We start from the raw sequence: 8,998 nt of genomic DNA on the forward strand, positions 1-8,998 counted from the left end.
TTTGAACTATTTTCAGCAATTTCTCTTCATGATTGCGAAAACTAAGATTTGACATAAAAGGTAAGCGAAGAAAAGCACATAATTTTTTCCCTGCTGAAAAGCCTTTTCCAATTATCCTTAGACCTAAAGTAATGTAAGAGTTGATGGAACAAGAATTTTTCTCTTTATCTGTTGTAGAAAATGCTTTCAAAAAAGTGCAATGCTTACACTTTATGACCATATTTGAACACAATCCACTAACAGAGTCTTCTATTAGATCCAATCCCTGAGAATAACAGTTTGGACAGCAAACCATAGCAAATAATGACATTAAAGTAGCCAAGCTTATGATTCTATTACCTTGAAAAGTTTCAATTTTACTTTGAAGGTCCTTTTCCATCAATGTAAGACTAGTTTTCAATTTTTTTGAGCTAGCTGACTCTATGTTTGACATATCAGACGATTCACTATTCTTATCACTGCTGCTAGAACTACTAACAGTGAAGCGATTTCCGCAGAACTTCCGCTTCTTAGAACGTACTGATCTAGTTTTAGGCATTTATGTTTTGTCTTGAAAAAGACAGTTTTTGGTCTATAAATTAGTCAAAGTTTAAAGATAAAAATCTAATTCAAAACTAAATGTGAAACAGCAACAAATCAGACGTAAACAACAAATGTGATATGCTGTTGCCAGGTTTTAAGATTATACAACTCAAATATTTTCAATGAATTCACCTTATATTCATTATAATAGCTTTCCTCTATCAAAATTTCGTCAAATATTCTAAAAAAATACGAAAAAACATAAAAAAATCGGCAAATTAATGAAGACTTCCGGTTTCGAAATCTTACTTCTGGTTTCGAAATCTTACTTCCGGTTTGTTTTCACTGCTGTCACTTGACGCGAAAACGGCTATAACTTTGCAAATAATTGGCGTAGAAACAAAAGTAAAATATTTTCGGAAACCTTAGAGAACAGGCAACTAGAATTTACAATAAATTTTTTTCGATGATCGAAAATGGCCTTTTTACACTAGTGAGATACCTTAATTAATAAAAAAGTATTTTAAAATATTATTTATTTTAAACACTTTTTAAAGACATATATGTCTTATTCAGTTCTTCTTCACATATTTTAAGCTCAGACATTTTTTCTTTAGCATGACGCCTTAAGGTATTTGCCTTAGAAATTAATGAGAGATCGCATTTTTTTTCTGCCTGATCAGAATAATCATCAGAAGTTTTATTAAGTTCTTAAATATCATCCTCCAAATGTTTCTTTTTCTTTAAATTATCAACATTTTCTGCTAATAGCTTTCTTTTTTCACTCTTAGCTTTATTAGTTGTAATTACTTTCTCTACTTCCAAATGTGCAAGATATCTTTGACGTGCACCTGTAGCTGAAACAATGAGTTCTTTTTAAATAATGACTTTTTCAAGTCCACCAACAAATCGTAGATGGTCATCAATTATTCTTTTAGCCACAATTGTTTGGTTTGCCAGATTTTCAACCAATAGGTTTTTTTTGACCGAAAACCCTCTCTCAACAGTTGCCTGGCCATGAGAAAGTAGAGGTTTAATTACGTTCCACAAATTGGGATATTGTGAACTTGATAAAAACTCATAGTAAAACACATCTAGTCTATCTACGCTAGGATCAAAATTATCACCGATGCTGGGTCTAAATTTTGTCCTAGTATCCATGCTGTTAAAATCTTCAACAAATGTAACATATTCCTTCGGAATGCTATCACAATCTTCTTCTTTTACTCTACCTGCATTGGTCAAATGAAATAATATTTTTCGAAGCTTGTTTAAGTTTGCTTCTTTATTAACAAGCATTGTACGAGGATCAAGACTAAAGATAGAATTAATAATTCTATCTTTGGTGGACATAGTATCGGGGCAGAAATGCCTCGAGTCAGGTAAATGTCCTACGTATTGTTGGTTACTTCTGAAATTAAAACATGGGACATGAATGGAATGCTTAAAATTGTTTTTAGAAATATCTAGATTGTAGAAGATTTTATTATTTACCTTGTATTGAAAATATGTGGAAAAAACCCTTTTTTAATCTCCTGTAAACTTAATGCCTCTAGTAATCTTGATAGTGGCATGGGTAGAAAACTACGAGAATCGATCATTCTGATTTTTAATGAGAGCAATGCTAGGCAGAGAACTTTACACCAGTTCATAATTACGTTTGGCTTTATTGTTTGTTTAATTAAATATGACATCAAAATTATGCCGTCATATCCTGGTATATTATGTGCTATCACTACATATCATACCCTTCAAACTGCCTCTCTGTTCCGTCCATATACTGCATTATGATGAATTTTACTACGTGTTCACCTGATGACTAATCCACCTCAAAATCAAAAGAAAATGTATTTCTCTAAAGGCAGACATATTTCTGTCCGTCTCATAAAACATAAATGTTTGGATGAAATGCAGGATTGTTTGCAAATATTCTCACCACAAATATGTGGAAACTTTTTTTATAGACCTTGTAACAGTCTCCGGAAAGTCCGAATTGAGCACATAGAGATATATGCTTTTTGTTATCATTTCTAATACTTTCAAAGCATTCTAATGAAGGACACATCTTGTAACAGTCTGGGCAATTTTACGGGGTGGGTTATAAGACAGGAGTCTTGAAAAACATGTAGGGCCTTTGTTTTTACATCTGTGGGCAAATTTAGTATTAAAGTAAAGTATCTAGGACTTTGGATAGCATCTGAGGGAATTGAAACAGACACAGATAAAGTAAATGCCGTCACCTCCATGCCTCCTCCAAGAAACGTGAAACAAGTTCAGTCGTTTATACAAACATGTTCATGGTATCGAAAATTTATTCCTGGTTTTTCCGAAATTGCCAGACCACTTACAAATTTGACAAAGAAAAATGCCTCTTGGGAATGGGGTGTTGAACAGCAAAAAGCATTTGAAGAACTGAAACAAAGCTTGATTTCTCCTCCGATTCTTAAAGCAAGCGGATGAAACTGAACCATTCCTCTTACGAACAGACGCTAATAGCTACGCTTTGGGTGCCGTCCTTTTGCAAAAACACGGAACTCAAGAACATCCTGTGCCTCCTCAAGAACATCCTGCGGAACGGAATTACTCGACAACAGAGCATGAGGCCCTTGCTGTCATTTGGGGACTTCAGAAATTCCGACGATACGTGGAAGCCACCGAAGTCATCAACCTCTCAGGTGGCTCATGAGTTTAAAATCTCCATGTGGACGACTGGCGTGATGGGCCCTGCAGCTGCAAGAGTTCAATCTTAAGATAGAATGCCTCCCCGAGAAATCGAACTATGTGGCAGGCATGCTTTCAAGACCCATATGTCAAACTGATGAAGTACTCTGCGAAGCTTCCCCTATTTCCGTAGACTTCCCTAAGAAACTCAATTCGCCTCTGCTGTCATGCATCAACTGTGTTTCCTTTTGAAAATAGATCAGAACCTCACACCAGTATATCATCCACAGGCGAACCCTGTATAGCGGAAAAATCGTGATCTGAAAACACGTCTTGCAATCCACAAGACCACACTTCCTGGGCTGAAAAACTTCCTATGATTAGATTCGCCATGAACAGTGATGATGTTACGAGTGATTTTCGTGCCATCGTCAACAACAATAATTTCGTGCCCGTGATCACTCCCTACCTAAAAAGATTAGCCAATATCTCAAATGATATCCGAGATAGAAGTGGTAGAGAGAAAGACCTACACAGATCAAAAGCGTCGAAAATCACCACAGTACGCACCTGGTGATAAAGTATGGGTTACTTTGCATCCTAAGAGCAATGCTGCAAAATCAAAGTCGGCCAAGTTCATCCAAGATATATGGACCGTACATCATCCTCACCCAAAGGTCCCCAACATCGTATGAAGTGGCCCACGTTGATAAGCCACATAAACCGTTAGGACAGTATCGTGTCTGCATTGAAAAAGTGTTCTGGTGAAAATGCAGTGCCTGTTCGCGTAAACGAGGCAGACCAAAGACTCTTGATCCTGACCCAAACACCTTGATGACCCTCAGAAGAAGCAAAAGACCAAAAAGTGCTCGATGTTTAATCGGAAAATGTTTAATCGGAACCAGAGGGGGAGTGTAACAAACTTTCCTCTTTCCCCTCACTATTACAGCGCCTCTGGCGGTGAACTATGACAGTCTGCTGCTGCCGTAAAATACGGTAGTTCAATTCGGAACCCTTAACCCCTCTTCCAAATTCTTGTAATTTTTTTAATTCTTATTTTATATGTGTTTTGTCCTTTTCAAGAAATATTTAGAGTTAGTTAATTTCTGGTTTTTCATTATTTATGTGAATTGGTAAAAATACAAATAAACCAGATTTTCCCCTACAAGATCTTAATAATCTTCTAATAAAAATTAAATAAATAAAAGAAAATATTTCTTTTGAAAAAATAATAATAAATAAATTAGCAAGAATTCGTTCATAATTAAGGAGACGTCAGTTGGTTCAATATAACATAACCATCCAGAGTGCGTTGCGAGGACCTTTCTCTTGTTGGTACTTCGAGGTATTTTTAAGTGGGGCGTCGTCACTACATTTTTTAAGGTGTTTTGCATCCACTATGCACGCTCTTTTCAAGTGGGTCGCCTCCACTAGCCAGTCCTATTTTATAAATTTAAAATCCGTAAGGAAGGGTCGAAAAATCAGCTGGGTCAATTACCCTTTTATCATATACCATCCCGTAATTTTTTGTTTCTGCAATATTGACCACTTTTCTATTCTTGGGTTGTCGTGTGATCTTTGAGGGGTTGTGGATAGGAATAGTAACATCTTGATCTAATGAACTCACAAGATGTTTCACTGACAAGATGTTAACATCTTGATCTAATGAACTTACAAGATGTTTCACTGACTCAAAATTCGATACAACAGAGTTTCTAGCATTTAAGGGGGGACCCCACCCTGAGATGGTAAGATATTAACGTTTTTCTTGACTCTTTTTTAAGTAATAGAGACAATGCAGAGACTCCTTGTTTTTTTTAATGTTATTTAGCTACAATTTAATAGTCTATTTTAAAACTTTTTCTTTTACAAAATAATAAAAAATATGTTGGTAGGCAGCTCCGTGTGTGGCTGGTCATCAAAAAGTAGCACCTCACTGGCCTCATGGATTTAGAAGTCCTGAAACATAGGAAAACGCTTTTTTTAGCTTTACGTTTTTCATTAAAAATATATTCATTAATATACTAATATAAAATCGATATATAAAAATATCAAAAAAATCTTATGCTACTTTCTAGAGAATATATTTTTACGTAATTTAAAATAAAGAACAGCTTATTTCGTTGTATAGATCATGAGAAAAACGTTAGGGAAGGTCAAAAAACAGCGTTTTGAGAAAAACGCGTTTAAAGTTTTGACTTATGTTCAATCTAGTAAATTATTAAATTAGTAATGACTAACCTTTATTCTGCAATTCCAAGTCAATATATCTCTCGTTCGACCTCCAGAAAACTGTCCTCGGCGTCCTTTCTAGCAGCGGCAAGCATTTGCCAGCCTATTTTGCTACTTTTATACTGCTTCACCTCTGGCTTGGCAATTCGTCTCTCATCCAACTGCACTTGATATGAATGGCTGATCGGTCCAATTTCCAGATGCATTTATTGCATCATTAATAAAACACTTTTATAGCCATCGTTGAATAAACAAAATGCTAAATAACTAGCAAAATCGATTTGTTTGCCACAAAACTTCGTTTTAGGAGCAATTGACCAGATGACAGAGTTGAAGCTTTCGTTAATATTTTGATTGAAACCTCCGACTCATCGTTCCAACAAATTATCACTCGAAAGTTCTTCATATATAGGTTTAATTGCGTCTTACACGATTTTTGGTAAAGGTTCAGGGTGAACATAACTTTTCAACGTCTTGGAATCTTTCGCCTCCAGATATGAACACCAAGCGTCAACAGAATGGATGAGACGCAAAAAGAATGTCGCCCCTCCTAATCCGGCCGAACGGACCTTTCTACCTGCTTAGCGACGACTCTCTATTTTCCGGTATAACGTCCAAACGAAGTTAGGTACCGAAGAAATCGTTTTAGACAAGACATTAGGATGGGTACAAAGATTCGGAAAAAAAATATTCAGGGTGGGGTCCCCCTTAATAAGAAGCCTCTCACTATACAGCATGTTTTGCCACCCCTAGTGGTGTAAGCGTAGTTCTTTGCTCCGCCTGAAAAATAAACACTAATAATAATAGAACTCATGAAAAGAAATACAAATTAATAATATTTTTCCTTTATATATATTTACCAGACACGAATGTAGTGATTACGTCACCATCCAGCTCATCTGTAAATTCTCCCAAGAAATTACCCAAAGGTGGATCATTATCACCCTTAGTAGCGTAAATAATTGAGTCTGTATCGTGATACAATACGTTCTCTCCTAACTTATCCATTTCTTCGTACAACTTGCGGTGTGGCTGTGGTAAATGTTGCAATAAAGATGTTAGTGGAGGTGTCTTGCTCTATAAATTCCCTGTGGGATTGTCACTGCAAAGCGGCTACCTCGGGGGTAGAGAAATAAACATCTTTAACCTATAATTGAAGAAAAAAAATTAAATTTTTTTAAAGAAACTATGAAACTTATCTCTTTTTATTTAAAATACAATATACCTTCTTGGTAGAATCCGCCATTATCTTATTGAATTTTGGAAGATCGTGGACATAGGTCAAATGAGTTTTGGAGAGGTTCATACTCCATCCAAAAAAATAATAATTATAAAATATACATTACGTAAAGAACAAAAGAAAGCGAACTATTCCGCACCTTCGCCCAAAAAGAATTTTGAAATTTGCCTGAGACCTGGATTCATCTCAATTTTGTCGGGGTCCAATAAAATTCCTTCCTTCTCTTTGTAATCTTTAATATATTGCTCTCTTTCTTCTGCTGTATTACACCCTCTAAGCCAACCGCTACTCTCTTGCTTAATTTTTAAAAAGAGTTCAATATAAGAGCGGAAAAGTTTATCCGAGCTCTCATTGATGGATAGACCTCGTAAATCTGCAATAAAAATAGAAAATTACAACAACAAAAAATTGGCTTATTAAAATGAACATCAAAAATGTATCATGATACATATCTACTTTTTCAACTCTAACCTTTATCATCAACAGCTAATTTCACTTCCTCGGATACCGATTAGAGAGCGCTCCTCGTCTTCCTGGGGGCAACGCAACGGTGTCATACTCTCCACACAAGTTCTACAGAGAGAAAACATTAACTTTCCATTACATCTGCAGGGAAGCACAGGCAAAAAGAGACCTCGTGGTGGAACAACTTTGCACTTAATTATCCCGAAATAATTGGATATATCCTAGAAACTAGATGTAATGATTTAGGGCGAGGCAGATTGGGTATGTGCAGTATTTGTTGACCTGTAAAAATAGTATGTTAAAATATAATAACATCAATAGAATTTTTAATTTATAATTGAAAAAATTTTTTCAAAAAGCAAAAGTTTATACTCATCCATGGATATAATGATGTGAAATCCACATATTTTGCTTCGCCTTCAAAAAATAATTTTAAAGCATTCGTCCTTCCACCGAAAAAGGAAACTCGAGGGTTGAGGCTTTGCTGAATTTCATGATTATCTGCGAACATCCTGAATTCTGCATTTTCTTTCATCATGGCTTTAAATCGGTGCTCCCAGAACTCAATTACCTCATATACTGGTGATCGAAATTTATCAGAAGTTTCCTTAGTTTTCGCCAGTAAAGTTGCTATAGGGCGTTTCTTGAGAGGGTGAATTGTATTTCCCTCATAGCAGTCTGAACATCCATGATAAAAACAGCCCTGTGAAGAATAAAAAGCCATAAAGATTTAATCAAACAATCATTATATACAATGAAAGTAATCATGCATTAAATTAAACTCACGTGAAACTGGTAATGGACTGGAATTTGTCTGCAAAATCCATCAACAGACACACCTCCAATCTTCCATTCAAAGCGTGTTCAATCGTTATGTCGTGATCAGCAGCAACAAAAACTAGCCATCTGATTGCATCAGAGCTGTAGTTGGTACTATTGATGTATCCATTTACAGGAACCATCACTATTGTACCTGATCGCAAATGTCTACTCCTTAGACAGCTATGCAGGATGACGCAATAGTGGTATAACTGAAGAAAAAAAAGTGTGAATCACTCGTTTGAGTTAAATTACAGTACAGATTAAATGAACTAATAAAAACCCACCAGAATGGGTCTACACCAGATATTCTAATCATCTCTTCTCTAAATGTCGAACAACTTCTCCTCAAAATATCTACATCAGATCTAAACATAAAACAAAACGCATTTTTTTTCGTTGCATTAAAAAACACAAATTAGTCATCGGTAAATATTAAAATTAATTACCTACAATACTCCAACATCTCCTTTTGAAAATCGAACTCTTTATTTTACTCATACCAGACAAAAAACTCGGACTTGCTTTTACTGGACATCGTGTCCGGACAAAAGAAAGACGGTTCAGGAAAAAGACCCACATATGCCTGATTTTCCCTTCTATTGAATAAGTGCAAGGGTGCTACGCCTGCGCCATTTGCAACAAACTGGGACAAAACGGCATAACTGCGCCATTTTGCGACATTCAGCTCAATTTCTGCCAAAGCTGCGCCATTCTGAGACAAAACGTCCAAAATTTGACAAACCTGAATTCAGTTTCAAATATTAATCCGCATCGCCGTGAGTCATTGGAGAGCATTTTGCTGTTCACGCTTCCTAAATACGTCATTTAAATGTCAGAAATTCCGTTTGGCGAATCAGCTATTGGAATGCATATAGAATATGCCTTTCGTGTCTACAATTGGATTATGTACAGCAGTGAGTAGCAATCAGTATCGCATGCCCGTGATCTTGTAAGAAAGGAGGGTATTCTTCCCTTATACTATTGGTTATTATCTTGCTTTTTTTTCTTAGGAAACTGTACAGTGCACATAATTATTCAGGGATGAAAGACTTCCAC

At 35.9% G+C, this 8,998-nt stretch overlaps 1 pseudogene; it reads right to left on the minus strand.

Moving 5' to 3' along the window:
• Positions 1-4,636: 4,636 nt before the first annotated feature.
• LOC139424910 (uncharacterized) lies at positions 4,637-6,721 on the minus strand (annotated as a pseudogene).
• Between the last annotated feature and the right edge of the window lie 2,277 nt (positions 6,722-8,998).

Source organism: Parasteatoda tepidariorum, unplaced genomic scaffold (genome assembly GCF_043381705.1).
Source record: "Parasteatoda tepidariorum isolate YZ-2023 unplaced genomic scaffold, CAS_Ptep_4.0 HiC_scaffold_984, whole genome shotgun sequence".
Taxonomy (NCBI): domain Eukaryota; kingdom Metazoa; phylum Arthropoda; class Arachnida; order Araneae; family Theridiidae; genus Parasteatoda; species Parasteatoda tepidariorum.